General features: G+C 36.5%; 1 long non-coding RNA gene across 1 annotated transcript; it reads right to left on the reverse strand.

Annotated features, from left to right (window-relative positions):
• Window positions 1-11,611: 11,611 nt before the first annotated feature.
• On the reverse strand, window positions 11,612-15,202 carry LOC140945752 (uncharacterized). Its single transcript, XR_012166741.1, has 3 exons — window positions 15,065-15,202; window positions 12,609-12,715; window positions 11,612-11,718 (listed from the first exon to the last, which is right to left on the reverse strand). It is a non-coding gene; the product is annotated as an uncharacterized lncRNA (long non-coding RNA).
• Between the last annotated feature and the right edge of the window lie 5,776 nt (window positions 15,203-20,978).

A 20,978-nucleotide genomic window follows, 5' to 3' on the forward strand; every position in this document is an offset into this window, starting at 1 on the left:
ATCAAACAGGAACCAAACGGACAGAATTTAACAAAACCATTAAGTACTGAAAAACAGTTTTTCATGCAAGATTAACTTACAATAACACAAAGTACTGGGTGTCATCTCAGTGCCATTAATAAGGTTAGATTTCATCAAAGACGTAATATTTATTTAATACTGTTTAAGGTCATCATTGGTCTGTTTTTTCATCCCCAGCTGTCACCTCGTGCAAATCTAGAAAACAAAGTAGCACCTAATTTCACAACTTACACAGTTGCAGCTTTGCAATGGTTTTACCATTGGAGAACACGAAGAACTTTTAGAGTAGCTTTCAAACATCCTAGCAACATTATTCAAGACAGCATAATTAACACTGCAGGCTATTAGTGACCATCACATTCTCTTAATTATGTTCAGATAATTATTTTATAATGCATGTCTATATTTCTTGGTGTTACATAAGTTCCTTGCTTAAATATCATGTTGTTATTTAGTTGTTGCTGTTTTTTTTTACTCTAGGTTTTTGCTTCTTAGCGGTAAAAAACTAGTAAAAAATTAGGGTTATAAGTAATTTTTTCGGAATTTTACTGTAACACCAAGTAATATAGGGCTATTATGTTTTTAAAGTGCTAGTGGGCTTGCATTTTCTACTGAGAATTTTAGCTTCTTATTTAATTTCAGATCTAAGGTGGCACACTCACAAGATTAGGAGCCCATCACTTGGGAAAGTTCATGTTTAATCTAGCCAACCTCGCTCCTGCTGGGCTGTGGAAGCTCTGCCTCTGAGAAGGTGTGAATTCCGATGTCCTCTGAGATATTCCAATGGAGAAATCCTGGGAAACTTTATCTGATCTTGTAATTCACGCTGGGGGCAGTTGGGCACTTGGAAGATTTGGCCGTTTGTTCTCAAGTGGGGAGGACAGTGTGGAGGAAGGTGAGAGTTTGCTTCTTATGTTCTTGGGGCTTCATTCATTTTGTCATAATACTACCCACACCTTTTTCCAAAAAAACAGTAAGGTGCTTACCTGCAAACAATATGTCTGAGAATGTTCCACTGCGGTAGGATGAAAAACGGGGGTGCTAACATTGTGTGACTAACGAAGTAGGTGAGTGGATGGAGGATTCGAGGACAGAGGACTGGACACTGAATCTCACTAGTGTGGCGTGGGTGGATTTTTACAAGTGACATCAAATTGAACTCATAGTCATAAAAATCTCTCTAATGGGGGGCAACTGGTAGTGGAGTTCTCTTCTAAACCTAAAAATTTCACATTTATCTCAAGCTTTTGCTTAGGCCTAATAATAAATAACCGTTCAAACAATCGCAGAGGATATATGCAAGTCAATTATTCTCTTAATTATTATTTCATTCTCGTATTTGCGGCTTGAATTATCTAAAACTGACCAGAACTAAGGTTTTATTACATCAACATCTGTTGTTTTTTTGTCTGTTGTTTTTGTGTCAGCTGGAAACAACAGTCAAACAAACGTGGCTGTTGATGTTAGACTAACTTCTCTTTGATATTATTTAAACCTTCGGAAAGCAAAATAACTAAACCATTTTAATTTAGGATTCGATTATTATCTTAATCATCATTTCATTCTCATATTTCCGGCTTGAATTATCTAAAACTGATTAAAACTAAGGTTTATTACATCAACATCTGTTGTTTTTTTGTCTGTTGTTTTTGTGTCAACTGGAAATAACAGTCAAACAAACTTGGCTGTTGATGTTTAAAAAGACTAACTTTTGTTTGATATTACTTAAGCCTTCGGAAACCTAGATAACTAAACCGTATTAATTTAGGATCAAATTATTACGATTAAATTAACTTGGTTAATCAGACTGCTGTGGAAGTCTTCTCTATTTCCTGTTTTTGAACGGGACATAGAGTGGATTTCCTTGGCTTTTGTGATAAATCAAGTTAATTTGACCTTCATGCTTTAGGATCGGTTGTAGGCATAAATTTATAAACAACGTTTTATCATAAGCATAGATTTTAGTATCTTCCTTAAATTTTCAGCTTATTTCATTCAGCAGTGACTTCAATTGATACATTAAAATCGGCTTTCCCATAAAGGACTGGAAGATGCTTTTTCTTTCTTTCTTTTTTTTTTTTTAAATTTAAACAACGCATTTGACTAGTTCCAGTCTTTTGTTGGAAACCTGATGTTAAGTATCCGTTCCGGTCACGACAGCTGAAACATCTCTAGGGAAATTGGCTCAAATTACTATTCCGGCAAATTTTCATTATTATGCGGATACTCATCGCGGCTAACTGCATAAATTAAGACCTAAATCAAAGCCAAGTTTTTCCAGCTAACATTTAATTTTACTTTATAGGATAAAAAATATATATTTCCGCTAATTTCCGTAACTTCCTTTTTCGTTTCGAAATGCGCAAATTTGTCCGTTATTTTTATTAGAAGTAAAAGGATTCAAAATTTAACTTAAATGAAATATTTATTTACAAAGTCGCTCTAGATCTAATCCCTTTGGCGAAATTTGAAGGCGAAATCTATTCGGCACTGATTCTAAATAACGGCATCCTAATTCATAATAGGGCGGGCAAATTTAGATATTAAGAAACAGTAAGACCAAAACTCAATCGTGGCACATCGGCATTTTAGGATAAATGATAATAAACGGCGTTAGAATAAAATCTTATTTCCCCTTAACATTAATCACTAAACATTAAAATAGGGCGCGAGAAATCCAGCATTAGTTGCTTCGCAGAGGAGAGATTATTATTGACTTGTGCTCTTTGGTGAAGTTTGTGAAATGAAGGTCAGTCAGACCAGCGCGATTCTTTGTTCAATTCTCTGCCTTCGTTTCTGACAGACACTGACTCGAAAAGTGAGTGACACTCTCTAGCACCCTCTTTTTTCTTGTCCGAGTCTCTGGATATTTTCACGATATATTGACTTTGTAGATACGCGTCTTCAACTAAAACAAATTATATTTTCGCTGAGAATTATTTTCGGCCGGTGTGGTATTGTGACGTAAATGAATGGGACCCTGAGGGCATGAGGAGCAAACTCTCACTTTCCTCTACGCTGCCCACCCCACTTGGGAACAAACGGCTGAATTTTCTAAGTGTCCAACTGCCCCCAGCTTGAATGAAGGGATCAGATAAAACAGACCAGGATTTTAAAGTTGGAATATTCAATGAGGACAGAAGAATGAACACCGACTCGGAGCAGAGTGGAAGCAGCCCGGCAGGGGCGAGGAAGGCTAGATTACTTTTTTTTTCATATTTTTTTATTGTAAATAAATGAACAACAGAGACAAGTTTTATTTCTTCAATAAAGTATTGTTATCTTCAGTACCCGTGCTCTTTACTTTGTAGTCTAACTACTTGAGTGAACCACATAAACACCCTAAAGGACCGGACAGAGCAAAACATTGCGCGTAGTAAAGACTTGTTTACAACAGCGACATAAACACAAGCATAAGTGCGGACGTAACAGCACAAGAATAAACACAAACACAGGAGAAAGTACGCACTGATTCTTTCTATTCTCACCAGTAATTCACGCATTTAAAGCACAAGTACAAGAAAACCAAACGCGTTCGTTTTATTCTTCCTGCGCTTGTTCTTTAATTTTGTGAATTACTGATGATCAAGGAAAGAATAAGTGTGTTCCTTCTTTCCATGTTTCTGCTTATGCTTTTGTTGTTGACGATCTCACTGAACTCAGTTGTACCGGTTTTGCTTGCGTTTATATCGCTACTATAAAATAATCTTTAACTTACACCGTTTTCCAACCAAGCGATTGTTGCATTCAATGTTGTTAAGGATTTATTGAATTAAACAAATTGCTTTTCTTTACACATCGCAAGCAACAATCTCAGCGCTAAAAAACGACGTAAATTTACTGCGCGCAATGCTTCACTGTGTCCGAGCCTTTACGTTTGAGAAAACCAGAAGTCCTTCAACAACAAAGTACAAGTGTCGATGCGAACTTGGAAAAACAAAACACTATTAAGAGAACTTTCGCCCACGCAAATTATAATTTGCTGATAAGCAACATTTCAAGGTATTTCGATTGAGTTTTTCGGAGACCATACCGATATTTTTCATTCATATTAAAAAGTGATTTTATCCTTATGTGATCGCTACTGAATGATTTTGGATTTAATAGCCGTGATAAACTGTTTAATAAAAAAGTTCTAAATGACTCGAATTAATCCTACGCTGCTTAATATCATAATTCGCTGCTTGGAAATTTTGGTGAATTTTCTTTCATGCGATCCTGAAAACTCAGCTGTTATCTCACCACCTATCTAAGTGCAACTTTATTCTAAATTTTGATTATTAGCGCTTCTCTGTAAATCTCTAGAATTGCTTGAGAGAATTCTTTTTAAACCTCATCAAATAATCTTCATGATGTGCATAATAATGTCTGAAACTTTCATTAAGATTGATTCACTGTAACACCTTGAAATTTCAAGGCAAACGTAGCCTACAAACTGGCCAAAAATCTGCGTTAGTACAACATTCATCGTTTTGACGTTATGCTAATTTTTCTAATTTTTCTAATTTAATGCGGATCATGCATACCTCCATGACCAGTACGTTTTAGTTTGAATTTTGTTGAACCTTTTGAATGTAAAACATCGACAATATTCGCACTAAGACGAATGAAAAATATCGCTATGGTCTCCGAAAAATTGTATTGAAACACTTCAAGGTCTTTCTCAAACTCGCACCAACACTCGTATTTTCAGATTAAAGCACTAGCTGGTTTAAATCAAGAGAGATAGAGAGAGAGAGAGAGCTAAGTTCTGCTTTTGATAAACCCTTAGTAAATCTTTGTGGTAAAAATCAAACTTATCTTTGTCAAGCAGTTTGCATTTCGACGCAAAGTAAGCCACAAACAAGTGTTTTTCAGAAACGAAATCGACCAAAAAATAATTATCTCGACTGTTTTATTGTTATGAAATAAAATGGTGCAATCTTCCTTGAAGTAGCTCTTGGGGTCGTCACGCAGAGACAAACGCCTTGCGTGACTATCTCAAGGATAACTGCAAACAAGACTACGATTCTGAAGCAAACTGGAAATAAAAAGGATTCATAACCATCTCCTTTGTGGCGCATTTTGCGATATAAACAAATCATTGACAAAGTTAGTCTCAAATTACACACTAAGCGTTATCCAAGACCTTTTTTCTTGATACTGTGAACTTCTTTTAGTTCCCAAATTAAAATGATGATGAAAATGCCAATTCTCCTTGCTCATTCTCACAGTTCATTTATAACAGTGAAGCGATTTCGCGCTTGCCAAACCAATACCCTAAATTGTCGTTTTCTTCTTCTAACCACCCTTCCAGCTTCAAAACTTATTGGTTGTGACTAAAAAACGATTCCATAGTTCAAGGCGCCAAAAGGTAGTACCCACTCCCCTTGCAATTTAGGCAATTTAAGGTAGATTTGAGATTCGTCAAAAAGTTCACAGTAAATAAGCCAAGAAAAAACTAGCACAGACATGCGATCCACCAAGACTATACAGTCAAGACAAGTCACTCATTCAGTTAGTAAATAAAGTCAAAGTCAATAAAGCACTAAGTTGTTCAGTCAATACGTCGATATATCAGTTAAGCAGTAAATAAGAAGATATATCAGTATGTCATGCAGTCAGCAAGTAACGAGGTAAATTGTTCAGCTAGTTAGAAAAAAAAGCCCTCCTAGACTACAAAAAAGGATTTCACATCTAGTCGCCATTCTGGATTTTTTAAGGGAATAACCTATGATTTTGGTCAAAAATTGCAATTTTCCTTTTCGTCTATTTTAGGAAAAAATAGGCCTTAAAGCAGTGTTTGACAATTATCTAGTTAGAAAACAAGTCGTCCTAGACTATAAAATATTGATTTTAAACAGTGGCCATATTCGATTTTTTCAAAGGGGTCAACCCATGATTTTGGTCAAAAAATGGAAATTTCATCTTTGTATGTTTTTGGTCAAATGGGCCTTGAAATATTGTTTGATGATCATTGAGGTAGAAAACAAGCCCTCCTATACTATAAAAAAATTGGATTTTACAAAGTTGCCAAACTGAGATTTTTTAAATAGGGGTAAACCCAAGATTTTGGTCAAAACTTGCAAATTTCCTCCTTGTTTATTTGTTTGTTTGTTTTTTTTTTTTGGCAAAATAAGTCTAGAAATAATGTCTGATGATCATCTAGTTAAAAATCAAACCTCAGCCAATCGAAGGTTCTAGCAATTTAACGATTAATAAGTCATTTTTTCTTGCAACAAATCATTCAGCCTGTATAAATTTTTGTCCACTGTCAGTCAGCCAGTCAGCTATGCAGTCAGTCAGTCAGTCAGTCAGTCAGCCAGTTAGTCAGTTAGTCAACCAGTCAGTTAGTCAGTCAGCCAGTCGATCAGTCAGTCAATCAGCCAGTCAGTCATTCAGCCAGTCGGTCAGTCAATCAGTCAACAAGCCAGTCAGTTAGTCAGCCAGCAAGTCAGTCACTCAGTATGTCAATCAGTCAGTCAGTCAGCCAGTCAATCAGCCAGCCAGTCAGCCAGTCACCCAAAAGCCAGTTGGCCAGTCAATCATTCAGTCAATCAGCCTATCTGTCAGTCCGGCAGTCAGTCAGTAAGTCAGTCAGCCAGCCAGTCAGCCAGATTTTGATTTTGATTTTGGTAAAAAAAATTCAATTTTCCTCTTCGTTTGTTTTAGGAAAAAATAGGCCTTGAAGTAGTGTTTGACAATTATGTAGTTAAAAAACAAGTCGTCCTAGACTATATAATATTGATTTTAAACAGTGGCCATATTTGATTTTCAAAGGGGTCAACCCATGATTTTGGTCAAAAAATGGAAATTTCATCTTTGTAAGTTTTTGGACAAATGGGCCTTGAAATATTGTTTGATGATCATTGAGGTAGAAAACAAGCCCTCCTAGACTATAAAAAATTGATATTACAAAGTTGCCATACTGAGATTTTTTTACATAGGGGTTAACCGAAGATTTTGGTCAAAAAACTGCAAATTTCCTTGTTGTTTGTTTGTTTTTTTGGCGAAATAAGTCCAGAAATTATGTCTGATAATCATCTAGTTAAAAATCAAGCCCTCAGCCAATCGAAGGTGTTAGCAATTTAACAATTAATAAGTCGTTTTTTCTTGCAACAAATCATTCAGCCTGTATAAATTTTTGTCCACAGTCAGTCAGCCAGTCAGTCAATTAGTCAGTCAGTAAGTCAGTCAGTTAGTCAGTCATCTAGTCGATCAGTCAGACAATCACCCAGTCAGTCATTCAGCCAGTTGGTCAGTCAGTCAGTCAGCAAGTCAATCAGTCAACAAGCCAGTCAGTCAGCAAGTCAGTAAATCAGTCACTCAGTATGTCAATCAGTCAGTCAATCAGCTAGTCAAACAGCCAGCCAGTCAGCCATCAGTCAGTTGGCCAGTGAATCGTTTAGCCAGTCAGTCTGTCTGTCAGTCCGGCAGTCGGTCAGTAAGTCAGTAAGTCAGCCAGTCAGCCAGTCAGTGAGTAAGTCAATGATTTTGTTCAAAAATTGCAAATTACCTTTTCGTTTGTTTTAGAAAAAAATAGGCCTTGACGTAGTGTATGACAATTATCTAGTTAGAAAACAAGTCGAACTAGACTATAAAAATATTAATTTTAAACAGTGGCCATATTGTTTTTTCTTAAAGGGGTCAACCCACGATTTTAGTAAAAAAAAATGGAAATTTCATCTTTGTATGTTTTTGGACAAATGGACCTTGAAATACTGTTTGATGATCGTTGAGGTAGAAAACACGCCCTCATAGACTATAAAAAATTGGATATTACAAAGTTGCCATGCTGAGATTTTTACATAGGGGTTAACCCAAGATTTTGGTCAAATTTCCTCTTTGTTTGTTTGTTTTTTTGGCAAAATAAGTCTAGAAATAATGTCTGATGATCATCTAGTTACAAATCAAGCCCTCACCCAATCAAAGGTATAATAATATTATAATATAATATTTGTCCAAAGTCATTCAGCAAGTCAGTCAGCCAGTTAGTCAACCAGTCAGTCAGTCACTTAGCTAGGCAGTCTGTTGGACAGCCAGTCAGCCAGTTGGTCAGTTGGTCAGTCAGCCAGTCAGTCAGTTAGTCAGTCAGTCAGCAAGTCGGCCAGTCAGTCAGTCAGTCAGTCAGTCAGCAAGTCAGTCAATCAGCCAGACAGTAAGCCAGTCAGGCAGCCAGTTAGTCAACCAGTCAGTCAGTCACTTAGTTAGGCAGTCAGTTAGACAGCCAGTCAGCCAGTGGGTCAGTCAGCCAGTTGGTCAGTCAGCCAGTCAGTTAGTCAGTCAGTCAGCCAGTCGGTTAGTCAGTCAGTCAGCAAGTCAGTCAATCAGCCAGACAGTAAGCCAGTCAGGCAGTATGTTAGTCCGTCAGGTAGCTAACAAGTCAATCAGTTAGTGATGCTGGCTGTATAAGCCATAATGTAGATTGCATGTCCGATCTAAACAACAGTCAGTTTTACATCTCTTCATCTTCCATGTGAAAATCTTGAGAACTTTGAACAAAGTTCTAACCATATTGCCAACAAAATTTAAAATTTGTTATGGTTTTCAAATTTTAAATTTTACATGTTAAAACAATGAGATTTTAGTGATCAGCCCATTTTAAAATTCTTACAAAGTTGTTGTTTTATAAAGTGCTAAGTGCAACCATTCTTTTTGCTAACTTTTTTGAGTTGTTGAGTTGAGGCTGCCACTTTGAGTTGCATATTTCCTTTTCATCAACAATCTAAACTTAATTCATTGATTTCTGTTGTAAACCTTTTCCTTCAACTTTCTAGGTACAATTGTAGTATACATAAGGTTCTTTGAACCAGAAATTGACTTGGATGAATGGTAATATGAAACTTCAATGCATATTAATGCAAGTTTCCAGCACAATGCATGAATTATTTATCTTCACATTGGAAAAAATTAATGCTAGGTTGTTTCTCCTTTTTAAGCCAAATTTTCCTTTGTTTTCCTTCACTTTTCCACGCGTTTATTGACACAATGATTTTGAGCTTTAAGCAAAGTTTTCAATATCATCGGTTCACTGACAATATGGCAGTTTTAAAATTTTTGCAATGACTCTGCAATTGCAAAAATTGGCACATGAAAATGATGTAAAACTGCTTTTTAACTATAGCAGAACTTAGCTAATATCTTTAACATAGCTGTGGCAAAACAGCTGATCAAAAGCAAATTAATACTTATCCAGGAGTAAAATCAAAAATCTATAAGGCATGTTTAATTATCAAGCCAAACATTTAAACGGAGTGGTTCTTTGCACAATAGGATCATAAAATTGAATTTTTACATGCATTTTTATAAAATAAGATGAAGGCTGTGATCATTTCAAAAGCCAGTCAGAAAATCAATGTCAAACCGCTACATGTAACCTGCTCCAGTGGTTCATTGAAACTCTAAAATTAAGTTTCAAGTGGTATGAACACATAAAAGTGTTTTGGACAGTAAATGTTTTCCTTCATTTTGTGTAGACAGTGACTTTGATTGCCTTTTGAGCTTCAAATACAGACTGCTTTTCCTGAAAAAGTTAGAATCAAGGGAAGTTTTTCAACTACACTATTAAAGCCAGATGCTCTGAAAATAGACATTGATTCAACTCACTTTTTTAATTTCAATTCTTTGAGGTGTTCCTGATTCGGTTCAAAATCAAGACCAACATTTCTGCACAACAGCAACGAAAGTGATTTTGCCCTCAACTACATACCAGGCATCAGCTGTTGATAATTTTGCCTTGTATGTTTTACTTACTAATTTCTACAGTTGAAAGATTGTATTAAGAAACCTCATAGCACAAAAAACCTAGCCTGAAATTCATCCGATTGCTTCGAGACGTTTTCTCCTCTCAACAACGTCCGAATCGACCGGCCGTTAATGCCGTCCAGTGATGTCACTCACTACCCGAAAACCAGGTAGTGATTTTGATTGGTTGATTGTCTAAACATTCGCATTATTATGTATAATTATGAAAAATTTTAGCGGGATTGTCACTTGATATTCAGCGGATCGCATCCCTGGCATTCTTTCGTGTAATTCAAACATTTCGATAAGCTTAATCTTTATCTTAAACAGCAAAATTGCCCGTGTCTTCGAAACTGAAATGCTAAATTGAACTGCGAATGAAGAATCATTGCAGAGAGTCGGTAGGTTTTTCATTTAGAGCTGCCTTGTGGTTTCGGCGGCCGGTGATTTTGTTTACGTGAAGTTTTCTGGAATCAATGTTATAATTCGACCTTCTTGCTATTTTCACCGTCAAGTGTAATGATTCTGTTAGCTTCTCTTTCTTGTTTCCTTGTTTTTTTTGCTTCGTTAAGGATCAAATAGCTTCGTTTCAATTAAAGCAAATCATTGTGTTTTTGAACTAAGTGTTTCGTGTGTGTGTTTATTTCATTGCGTGATTGCGACCGAGTTTAATTATAGAATTCAGTACAACCGGTTCAGAGTTGTACTGCATGCAGTTGATAGTTTGAAAAAATAAAGCAATTCTGTATCATGCAGACATTTCCAAATGATATTACTCGGTTTGCCACTTGGAAATCGTGTTTTACTTTTTGCATGAATTGAAGCAAAGGTCAAGGAGTAGTGACATCACTGGACGGCATTAATGACCGGTCGATTCAGACGTTACTGAGGGAGTAATAACGACTGGAAGTAACCGATGAAATTCAGGCTACAAAAAACCCCGCACAAGAAATCTCCACATGCCTTGTATCATGTGAAAATTGCAGTGGGTGTGCGCAAAGCAACCAACCCCTTTATGCACTTTATTGTTAACTCCTTTAAAGTGCATTTAAATGCATTTTTAATTTTGCGTCCTGGATAAGATTAACACTTGTCTTTTGAACAAGCAAGCCACATTTTGTTTATCTGGTTCACTCAAGAGCTAGATTACAAAGCAATCTATACAGCACTTACGGTACTTAAGATAACCTCTAAAGCTTAAATGTTGAAGACTTGATCCAGTCTGTTGGTGGCATAGTGCATCTGATCTGGATGAGAAAAATATGAGCCTACATAAGCAACAGGTTAAACCATCTAAGTCAAGTTATAATCATTAAGATTACAATAATAAATTATTCTGTTTTTTCAGTTCATTTATTTTCTAAGAACCATTAAAGTTAAGTGGCTTGAATAATGTAGAGAAAATTTAAGGGCCTTCTTTCTCCAGGGACAAAACAAAAGTGCTGTCCAACAGAGCGTTTTCACATGACGTCACGGTGGCCATATTGGTGTCCCAAAACAATAAAACAGCAGCCATGTACGTTGGTGTCCCAAACCAGTCCTGTGGGAGTAGATCTCTTTTCTTATGCAAACACTTTCTTTTGTTCCAATAAATTTGCATAGATGCTAGCCACGTGAGCAAAAAAACTCTATAGTTTGGCTAAGTAGAGCAACTCATCGGGCTAGCATGTTTGCAAGACTGCAAGACTACTTCAGGCTAGTAAACTTAAACAACATCTTGACAAAAGGGTAAACAGATCACATTCAGAGACTTGTACATTTAACTAAGAGTCATCCCTAATCAAAATGACAACCAATTAACTACATGATTAAGTTACATTCTACTTTGCCATGCTATTAGTAGTACAAATGAAGGTCACAAACCAACCTTCGAACTTATGATCTCCATCCTGTGGCAATAAGGCCCTTTAGTTTGCACAGCTGCCTCCATCATTGGAGCCACTCATGAACATGCATCTGAAGATCTGTTCCACCCTGTTCAAAACAAATTTTCACATTAATTTTAATACCAAAAGATTTCACCTGAATAAGGGTTGTGGAACTAGGTAGCCAGCGAAATTCGCTGGCTATTTCATGTGAACTCGCCACCTACTTTTCATTGGAAATTACTCCAGTTTTTTTTTTTTTTTTAACAAATAACATGATTTAAAACAGTTACTAAAACAACCAGTGGATCATACTGTAGCTATTGGCAACACGAAATAAATAAACACATGATGTTTGTGTTCTGTTTAAAAACTCTAATTTTTGCTCCATTTTGGCTAAGTAGAGCAACACATCGGGCTAGCATATTTTCTTTTGATGGGAAAGCAACATTTTACTGAGGTAAAGTCAAATTTACAATGTATGTTAGCTGAAAAGAAGGGGGGGGTGAGTTGGTGGGCCTGCAAGACTACAGTGTACTTCAGGCTAGTTAAGTAAACTTAAACATCTTGACAAAAGGGTAAGCAATTTTTTAAAAATTTTCATCTCACCCTGCCCAATCAAAGTTATTATTTCAAGGGTTGAATAAAATCTTGAAATCTAGTGGGCAAGATCTAGAGCAGCTTGAATTACACAATGTCTTATTAACATTTTTCGCCAAATAAATAAGTTGGTGCTTCGAGCCTATTTGTAACAGATTGTAGCCATGGTAATAAAAATTAATAATTTACAATAATAATAATAACTTTACTCATTGAGGTTAAACACATTACATTCAGAGATTGGTAAATTTGAGGAAGTAGAGTAATGTATGGTACATGTAAAACTGTCCAATTTAACTAAGAGTCATCCCTAATCAAAATGACAACCAATTTACTACATGATATTCTACTTTGCAACGCTAGTAGTATATGTAACACCAATGAAGGTCACAAACCAACCTGTGAACTTATGATCTCTTTCCTGTGGCAATAATCTCCTTTAGTTTCCACAGCTGCCTCCATCATTGGAGCCACTCATGAACATGCATCTGAAGATCTGTTCCACCCTGTTCAAAACAAATTGCCACATTAATTTTAATATCAAAAGATTTTGCCGGAATAAGGGTTGTGGAACAACAGTGGGCTGAAATACCTAATTCCTCAACAACTCGCTTTTAGGGGGAATACCCCAGCTGTTCCTCAGATCAGGGCTGTCAATAAGAGCAGGAGGCCCAGGATTTTCCCCGGCTTCTAAAGGGCATAACTAAGGGTTTTCAATAAGAGCCGGTTGCTAGCGAAATTCGCTGGCTATTTCATGTGAACTCGCCACCTAATTTTCATTGGAAATTACTCCAGTTTTTTTTTTTTTACAAACAACATGATTTAAAACAGTTACTAAAACAACCAGTGGTTCATACTGTAGCTATTGGCAAGACGAAATAAATAAACGCAGGTAAATAAGAAATTATTCATCTGCTGTCACTGAATAAAAAAGCCAAAATTTAATGATGTCTGTGTTCTGTTCAGAAACTCTAATTCTTGCTCCAGAACGCTGGAAATGTATTGTAAGAGGCCTAGATTTTGAAAATTTTCCGGGGGACATGCCCCTGGAGTGCCCTAGAAACAGGTGCAAGTTTTTCCTCTCTCTTCCTATCCAAAGCTTTTGCCACCTACTTAAAACCTTATTGAAAACCCTGATAAGAAACCCTGATAGCAAACGAAAGAAAAATAAAACCAAAGGGACTTGTTTAATAACTGTTCAATTACCCAGCCTGCAAAAACAGACCTTTCTCCTCCCTCATTGCTGCTGGGGGACATTTCATGAGGAGGAACGTCTGCCACTCAGCGACAGAAATTCCATAACCTTCACTAGATGACATAAAATCTGTTCAGAATTTGGTCATAAGCACTGATTGGACAACGGAGTAGTCACTTTCTTTTAGTAAAGACTTACAGTGGAACAATAGATCACAGTTAATACCTCTTAATTCATATCTCACTGTATGCACCGTGTGTTCTTGCAACTTTATAAATTTATATGCAATCATCCATTGGCTTGGCTTTAGACGTATTACGTCTAGCTATGAATCTATAGCAAAACAGCCAATATTTGTAGAATATAATTATTCTTCTCTACAAGAAGCATTTGAGTTTTGCTGGAGCTTGTTCGCAAATGTACACAACACTTAACCAAACTGACCAGGAGAAAAGTAAAATTGAACAAATTTGCATTTGGAACCCAAGCACTTAGCAGGATTTATAGCCTGAATTTCATCCGATTACTTCGAGTCGTTTACTCCCTCAGTAACGTCTGAATCGACCGGCCGTTAATGCCGTCCAGTGATGTCACTACTCCTAGACCTTTGCTTTAATTAATGCAAAAGTAAACATGATTTTCAAGTGGCAAACCAAGAAATATCGTTTGGAAATGTCTGCATGATACAGAACTGCTTTATTTTTTTCGATTGTAATTCAAGTTTAACGTTCAAACTCCGGTTGTACTAAATTCTTATAATCAAACTCGGTCGCAATCACGCAATGAAACACACACATGGAACACTTAGTTCAAAAACACAATGATTTGCTTTGATTGAAAAGAAACTATTTGGTCCTTAACGAAGAAATAAAACAAGGAGACAAGAAAGAAAAGCTGACAGAATCATTACACTTGACGGTAAAGATAGCAAGAAGTTCGAATTATAACATTGATCTCAGAAAACTTCGCGTAAACAAAATCACCGGCCGCCGAAACCACAAAGCGGCTCTAAATGAAAAACCTACTGACTCTCCGCAATGATTCTTCATTCGAAGTTCAATTTAGCATTTCAGTTTCGAAGACAAGGGCAATTTTGCTGTATAAGATAAAGATTAAGCTTATTGAAATCTTTGAACTAAACGAAAGAATGCCAGTGATGTGATCTGCTGAATATCAAGCGACAATCCCGCCAAAATTTTTCATAATTATAGTTAATTATGTGAATGTTTAGACAATCAACCAATCAAAATCACTACCCGGTTTTCAGGTAGTGAGTGACGTCACTGGACGGCATTAACGGCCGGTCGATTCAGACGTTGTTGAGAGGAGAAAACGACTCAAAGCAATCGGATGAATTTCAGGCTACAGGATTTATTGTGTAAACATTGATTTACATCAACAGTATAGAATTTCTGTTGCTAAGTCGCAGAGGTTCCGGATCCTTGCAAAACATCCCAAGCAGGAGGAGCAAGGACAAAAGTCTATTTTTCACAGGCTAATTTCCTGCCAACTAGTTTCATATACCCAGCAACCTGACATTTTAGCCAGAGCCCTAAGACTTCCTAGCCTGTGTCAGCAAATCTCCAGAACTAAATCTTTTTCTAAAATTCTGCAAGTAACCAATGAGAGTATTACCAATGAAGGTTCCTAAGTTACCAACCTATTATAACAACTTGTGATTTCTTTCCTGTGGCCATGATCTCCTTTATGTCAGCTACTCCTCTAATGTTGGAGCCACTTATAAACACCTGAAGATCTGCTACAATCCTGTTCAAGACAAATCTTTGTTCTTCTCTTCTGGCTGAAAATGAAAAAAAAAGGAATTGAAGGTTGAGCAAAGTTTCATGTAATTATGTACATGATAATTTTAGAATTCCAAGGTATATTATTAAATACGGTTGAACCTCTCCACAATGGCCACCTTGGGGACAGAAGAAAGTATCCATGATGATTGATGATTGGATCTTTTATCAAATTCTCTCAACTAATTTTTTAAGAAAATGTATGAAGATCAGTCTGGAGAATTCTTATGTTGATATTGGCGTAGAGAGGTCAGATAATCAATTATTCTATGAGTATGGGGCTCTGTCCCATGCGCGCAAAGCGCGCGCATGGAAGCCACGCTATAAGTTCTGGAATCTGCTGCAGTTATCATCTTTTAAGCAGCCAAATAAAAAATCACAGTTAACTTCTCTCCAACAAATTGTTGGATTGTTGTCTCTACAAGCTGTACATCTATTTTAACTTAAGAGAGATTATTATTCTCCATGTTGTGAAAGCTGCAATCATTGTGATCAGTGTACACTTTAACCCTCTTTGTGGTCAGTCACATTCTGAGTACTAAGGTGTCCCCTGAATGGAGGTAAAACCTGGGGTTCAGGACTAAGAAAAAGTGTCCGTTTGCCCTGAATAGAGGTGTCCCTTCAACAGAAGTGACAGATAAAAAGATTATGTGAATCTTTGTCCTGGTATAAATTTTGCGTCCCCTGAATGGAGGTGTCCTTTGAATAGACTGAGGTGTTTTAATGAAGAGGTTCCACTGTATAATATTCTATTTATCAGTCCAATTAAGAACCAATACTTATAAAACAGGCCTCGGTTCATGAAAAGCCGATTAATCTATCTTCTGATTAGCAGTTAATCTATGGTTAAATTTCTTTTTCCCTGGATAACTAATTGTCGGTTAAAAAGTATATATCCCACAATTAACTAATCCCAGATTAGTGCCAAAATCCAGTTTAACAATTTTTTCGACTGCCTGCTTCTAAAAAGAATAATTATATGACACAAAAAATTTTAGAAAGCGCATGGTTTCTTCTCGTCTGCCTTTGGAGATCGTCTTTTAGGATTTCTACTAGTTATTTGATTGACTCTCCGTCAAACCATTCTGCTGCGAAGTTATTCGTCTGTTAGTTGGTAGAGGTCAATTTCTTGCTGTTGGAACTTTCTTGTGAAACAGTAAGTCTGCCATTTAGTATTTTTTGACAAACTTTTCCCCCCGATTAGTGAGTTCATCATTCTCGCTAGGTGGGTTAAATTTAACACGTAGTTTATTCCTAGATTAGTCTTAATGGTGCTTTCATGAACAGAATCTAATCAAGGGATAAAATTTATTCCACGACTAGTGATATTTAATCCTGAATCAGTGATAAACGGATTTCCAGGAAAGGTGGCAAGAGCTAATATTATTTATATTTACATCAATAATAACAATAATAATAATAACGTCATTCAATAAGGATAAACACATAACATTCAGATACTGACAATAATTTAATATTCATAGACCTTAAGACCTTAATACCCTAAGAGAAGTGACTATAGATGATCAGAAATGCCCAAGTTAACCAGGAGAGGTCACTTATCAAAATGCCACCCAGTTTACTGGTTACATTCTATTTTGCTATGCTAGTAGTATTACCAATGAAGGTATACAAACAAACCTAGTGACTTGTCATCTCTTTCCTGTGGTAATGACTTCCACTCCTAGACATGCATCTAACAATCTGCCACAACCTGGTGAAATCAAAATTTTGATGGTGTGGTTCATCAATACAACTTATTTCCTACGCATTTTAAAAAAATTGAACTTGACCCTGCTAGTAATTTGTCAGTGGATAACTGGGCTCCCAAACTAGCTAGAAAGTGTGAGATGGATGCATGGTTGGGCTGTTGGTGTATGGTCACGTGATTACCAAAATTTCATTCTCTCGGATGGATACATTTTTTTAGCTATGGGGCTCCACTATTACCAATAAAGGTCCACAAACCAACCTGATGACCAGTGATCTCTTCCCTGTAGCAATGACATTCTTCAGATTAGTTGCCTCTCCAATATTGGAGCCACTCATTAACATTTGTCCAAGACGAATCTTTGTTATTTTTTTGTACCTGAAAAAGAAACAACCGAAGGTTAAGCAAAGTGTGAGTATATCATAATTTTAGACTTCCTAGGTTATTTTACTATTATTAGCAGCATACAGACATACAGGATTCAGTTATGCACAAAAAACATACAGGGTAACTGTTGCACTGAAGAAGGATTTGATAGTTTTTGTGGTGGTGGTAGTTGACATGACTTCTCAGGTTCTTCTTGAAAGCTATTGGTTTCAAAAAAACAGTTCAACCTCCAACTATCGACCAACTCCCCACAAAGGCCACCTCTCTACAATAACCACTCATCTTAGTCCCGGCTGACAGTCCATATATTGCTTCTTGTTTAGACCTCTCTGTAACTGCCAGCTCTCGACAAAGGCAGCGGACACTAAAGGGTGTCCCCTACTACCGGTTTTTTCAGCAACTGATCGTGAAAAAGTCAAGAATGGTCATGAAATTTGATCCATATGACATTTTGATGATTAACATGGCAATGGTATTTTGATTGTGTTCCATTTATACTGCTAAGGTAAGCAAAAATTGTCTATGATACCTCTTGCGAAGCCTCATTTTGACACGTTCATATTTTGATTCAAAATATTTTGATTCAAAACACTACTCAAGTTTTCGGTGTATAATTTTCACTTCTATATAATTTGGTTCAAATGCTTGTGTTTAAGTATTTAAATTTAGCCTGAACGACAGATGCATGAACGTGTGAGAAAATGTAGGTGTTGCAAGTTTTAATCAAGTACAGATTGGGTGAAAATCTAACGAGTGTAGAGCGATAACCTTACAATGATAATTTCAGAGGTCATAAGACAGAACAATAAAAAGAACTTTCTAAGGCTTCACTAAACTCATTAAACATCCTAGAATGCAAAAATCTAACAACTTTGCCGAATGCTTTAGACATTTTGAAACGAAATTTCAAATGACTTTTTCTAATGCTTTGAACAACCTGGACTAACACTTTGAACAGTAATGTTTCTCTAACACTTCTTATGGACCCTATAAGGTACATTTTTCTAAAGGTTTTACTCACAGCCTTGAATGCTTTCCCAAGCCGTTTTAATGCTTAGTTAACTAGTTCATAACGCTTTAAGACGCCAAAATTTCATTGGTTCCTAGAAATCAACTCGTAGTACCTCCAACCTTATTGGCCTCAGCAACACACATCCGAACAGACAAAGCCACAAACCCACAAAGATATATACGCTTCTAAGACCACTGACACATGAGCTTTTTTTTTTTTCAAAATAGCTCAAAAAAGGGAGAATTCTAAGGCAAGAATGACAGTTTTATGGGTCCTGGTTGATATCATATAATTCTTCCACAAGTACTACAGTGCAGGGGATAATAAATTGTTTAGTCTGTCTACAGACATGTATCCCCTTCCCCGATATTTTACTGAGGGAAGGGGGGCATCTGTATACAGGCTAATGATTGTTCTCTTTAAGAGAAAAAATGTTCTATCATATACATGGCAGGTTTTTGTTTGAAATCTAATGTTAGTTGTACATTTCACCTCCCTGAGGGTCGCAGTCTCTTGCAGTAGTTGTTATGGTACACTCAAAGAAGGGTACATTTGTAAGATAAGCAAAGGCACCTGACATTCCTTGTAAACAAGGCCAGGAAAACAAGTGTAAACATACCTTCTCAGAGCTGTGCGCAGCAGTAACTGATGAGCAGTAATTCAAAATGTTCCTTACAAGACCGATCCTATTAACTGGAGTCTGTGAGCCTGGAGTTCTTGCTTTGTTTTCTCTGTAAACATTGTTTGAAAATAAATTGAATTTAATTATCTCTGCTTAAACCGAAAACAGAATAATTTAACTTTATTTTGTCACCCTCAGCATTGCTTACTGTGTAACTAACGTTTGCTTACGTATATAATATATTAAACAAGCCATCAATCATTAAAACCTTTTGCGAATAAACAAGTTTACGACATAATCTAGGGCCTATCAACAAAACTAGAACACGACTACAGCCCTAACAAACAAGCATGTTAAAATGATTTTTTAAACTTATATTATTACTTCTTTCTCACAAGTTTACGACATAATCTAGGGCCTATCAACAAAACTAGAACACGACTACAGCCCTAACAAACAAGCATGTTAAAATGATTTTTTAAACTTATATTATTACTTCTTTCTCTAAACAAAAAAACTAGCAAGCAAACTTCATGAACTACATAGAAAGTCAGATGTTCAATGCTAATAACAGTTTGGTAAACAGTACATTGATACCTCAAAAAATGCTAAAACGGAAATGACATAAGCTTCAATTTAAGATCTTTCTAAATTCTAAATCTGTGCAAATCTCCCACACGGGATATAATGCACAGGCAATGGTCAATGGTCGGCAGTTATTTACCACTGACTAGATATTAAAATCAGTTCACAAAGAAACCTGGATTCCCATAGTCCGCGTAGATAATTTTAGATTGGGGTAAAAAATGTTGATGTGCTCTGTAATGGAACGGAAAAGGGGAAGACATTAAAGGCGAAAATGGCAGAAATCTAGGAAGCGGAAGAATTGCAAACTCAAAACTTGTTCACAGCATAATCAGTAGAGCAACAGCAGATCTAACTTGAAGGTCGTATGTGGGTGCGAATCATACCAAGGCCAAATGTTCTCTTTGCCTCTTGTGGTCTCCAAATTTCTTTTCTTTGGGCCAACGCTCATTGGGGTTTTATGGGTTAAACCTACCAGAAGTTTAAAGGTTATTTAATAGTTCCTTCTGTCCCTGTCAAACTTTCTCATATGGACTTGTTGAAATCTGATGCACTACTCAACTGGACATCTACCATTTCCCTTTATCAGCATCTTATCCCTACAAAAAAGACAAAGATGTTAAACATGAATGTTATTCTGGAGCAATTATGTTTACAAAAAATGAATGTATATGAATCAGTAGCCAATGAGCACTCTGAAGGGAGACAGTTGTAGTTTGCATTTGTAGTAGTTGCATTTGTATGTCTGTACTGTAAGAAGGTTGTTTTGCTGGAGAGTTTTAAAATTATTTTTTTTCCTCTATGGCCTCCCTACAGTGTGTAGTTCCGGAAAATATCCATGATCCCCCACGAAAGGCAACAGAAATTCCGGAGGAAAGTCCTGAGTCCAAAAGAAGGCAATTTCTGAGGGAGTTGGGGGTTGTTTACCGTGTTTTTTTCCAGGGGAAAAAATATAAATATCAAGATATAAATATTAAATGTCAGCTTCTCTGTTGAACAAGCTATCAGATATTTCACTGTTACTGGTCTTCAAAACAAGTATTATTGTTTGCATTGACCATCTTTTGTCTACGGTAGGCTAAATGCTTTTTTTCACGGCATACTTGCAGATAGTTTTCTTTACAGTGTAATACATCAGCTCGTGAGTAAACTTCCGGTCATCTAGCTGTCCGAGTTCATGTATGCTGCCATCTGCCCGCGCGTAAACAAATCATGTTCTATGTTTTTCAAAAACTTGCCTTTGAGTTTTTCTTTCACCGAATCAACCGTTCTCCGTCTTTAGGTAAATTGCAAAAAGTTTTTTGTTGTTGTTCTGAATGGCATCTGTCTACTTGCTCTTAATATTAGGGTAAAAACTTTGAGGGAAAACTATAGCTGCAACTATACACAACAACTAAAAAGCCTCTAAAAATAAGCTAAAACTAAATAAATGAAATAATTATCAAACTTAAATGT

Source organism: Porites lutea, chromosome 8 (assembly GCF_958299795.1).
Source record: "Porites lutea chromosome 8, jaPorLute2.1, whole genome shotgun sequence".
NCBI classification, from domain to species: Eukaryota; Metazoa; Cnidaria; class Anthozoa; order Scleractinia; family Poritidae; genus Porites; species Porites lutea.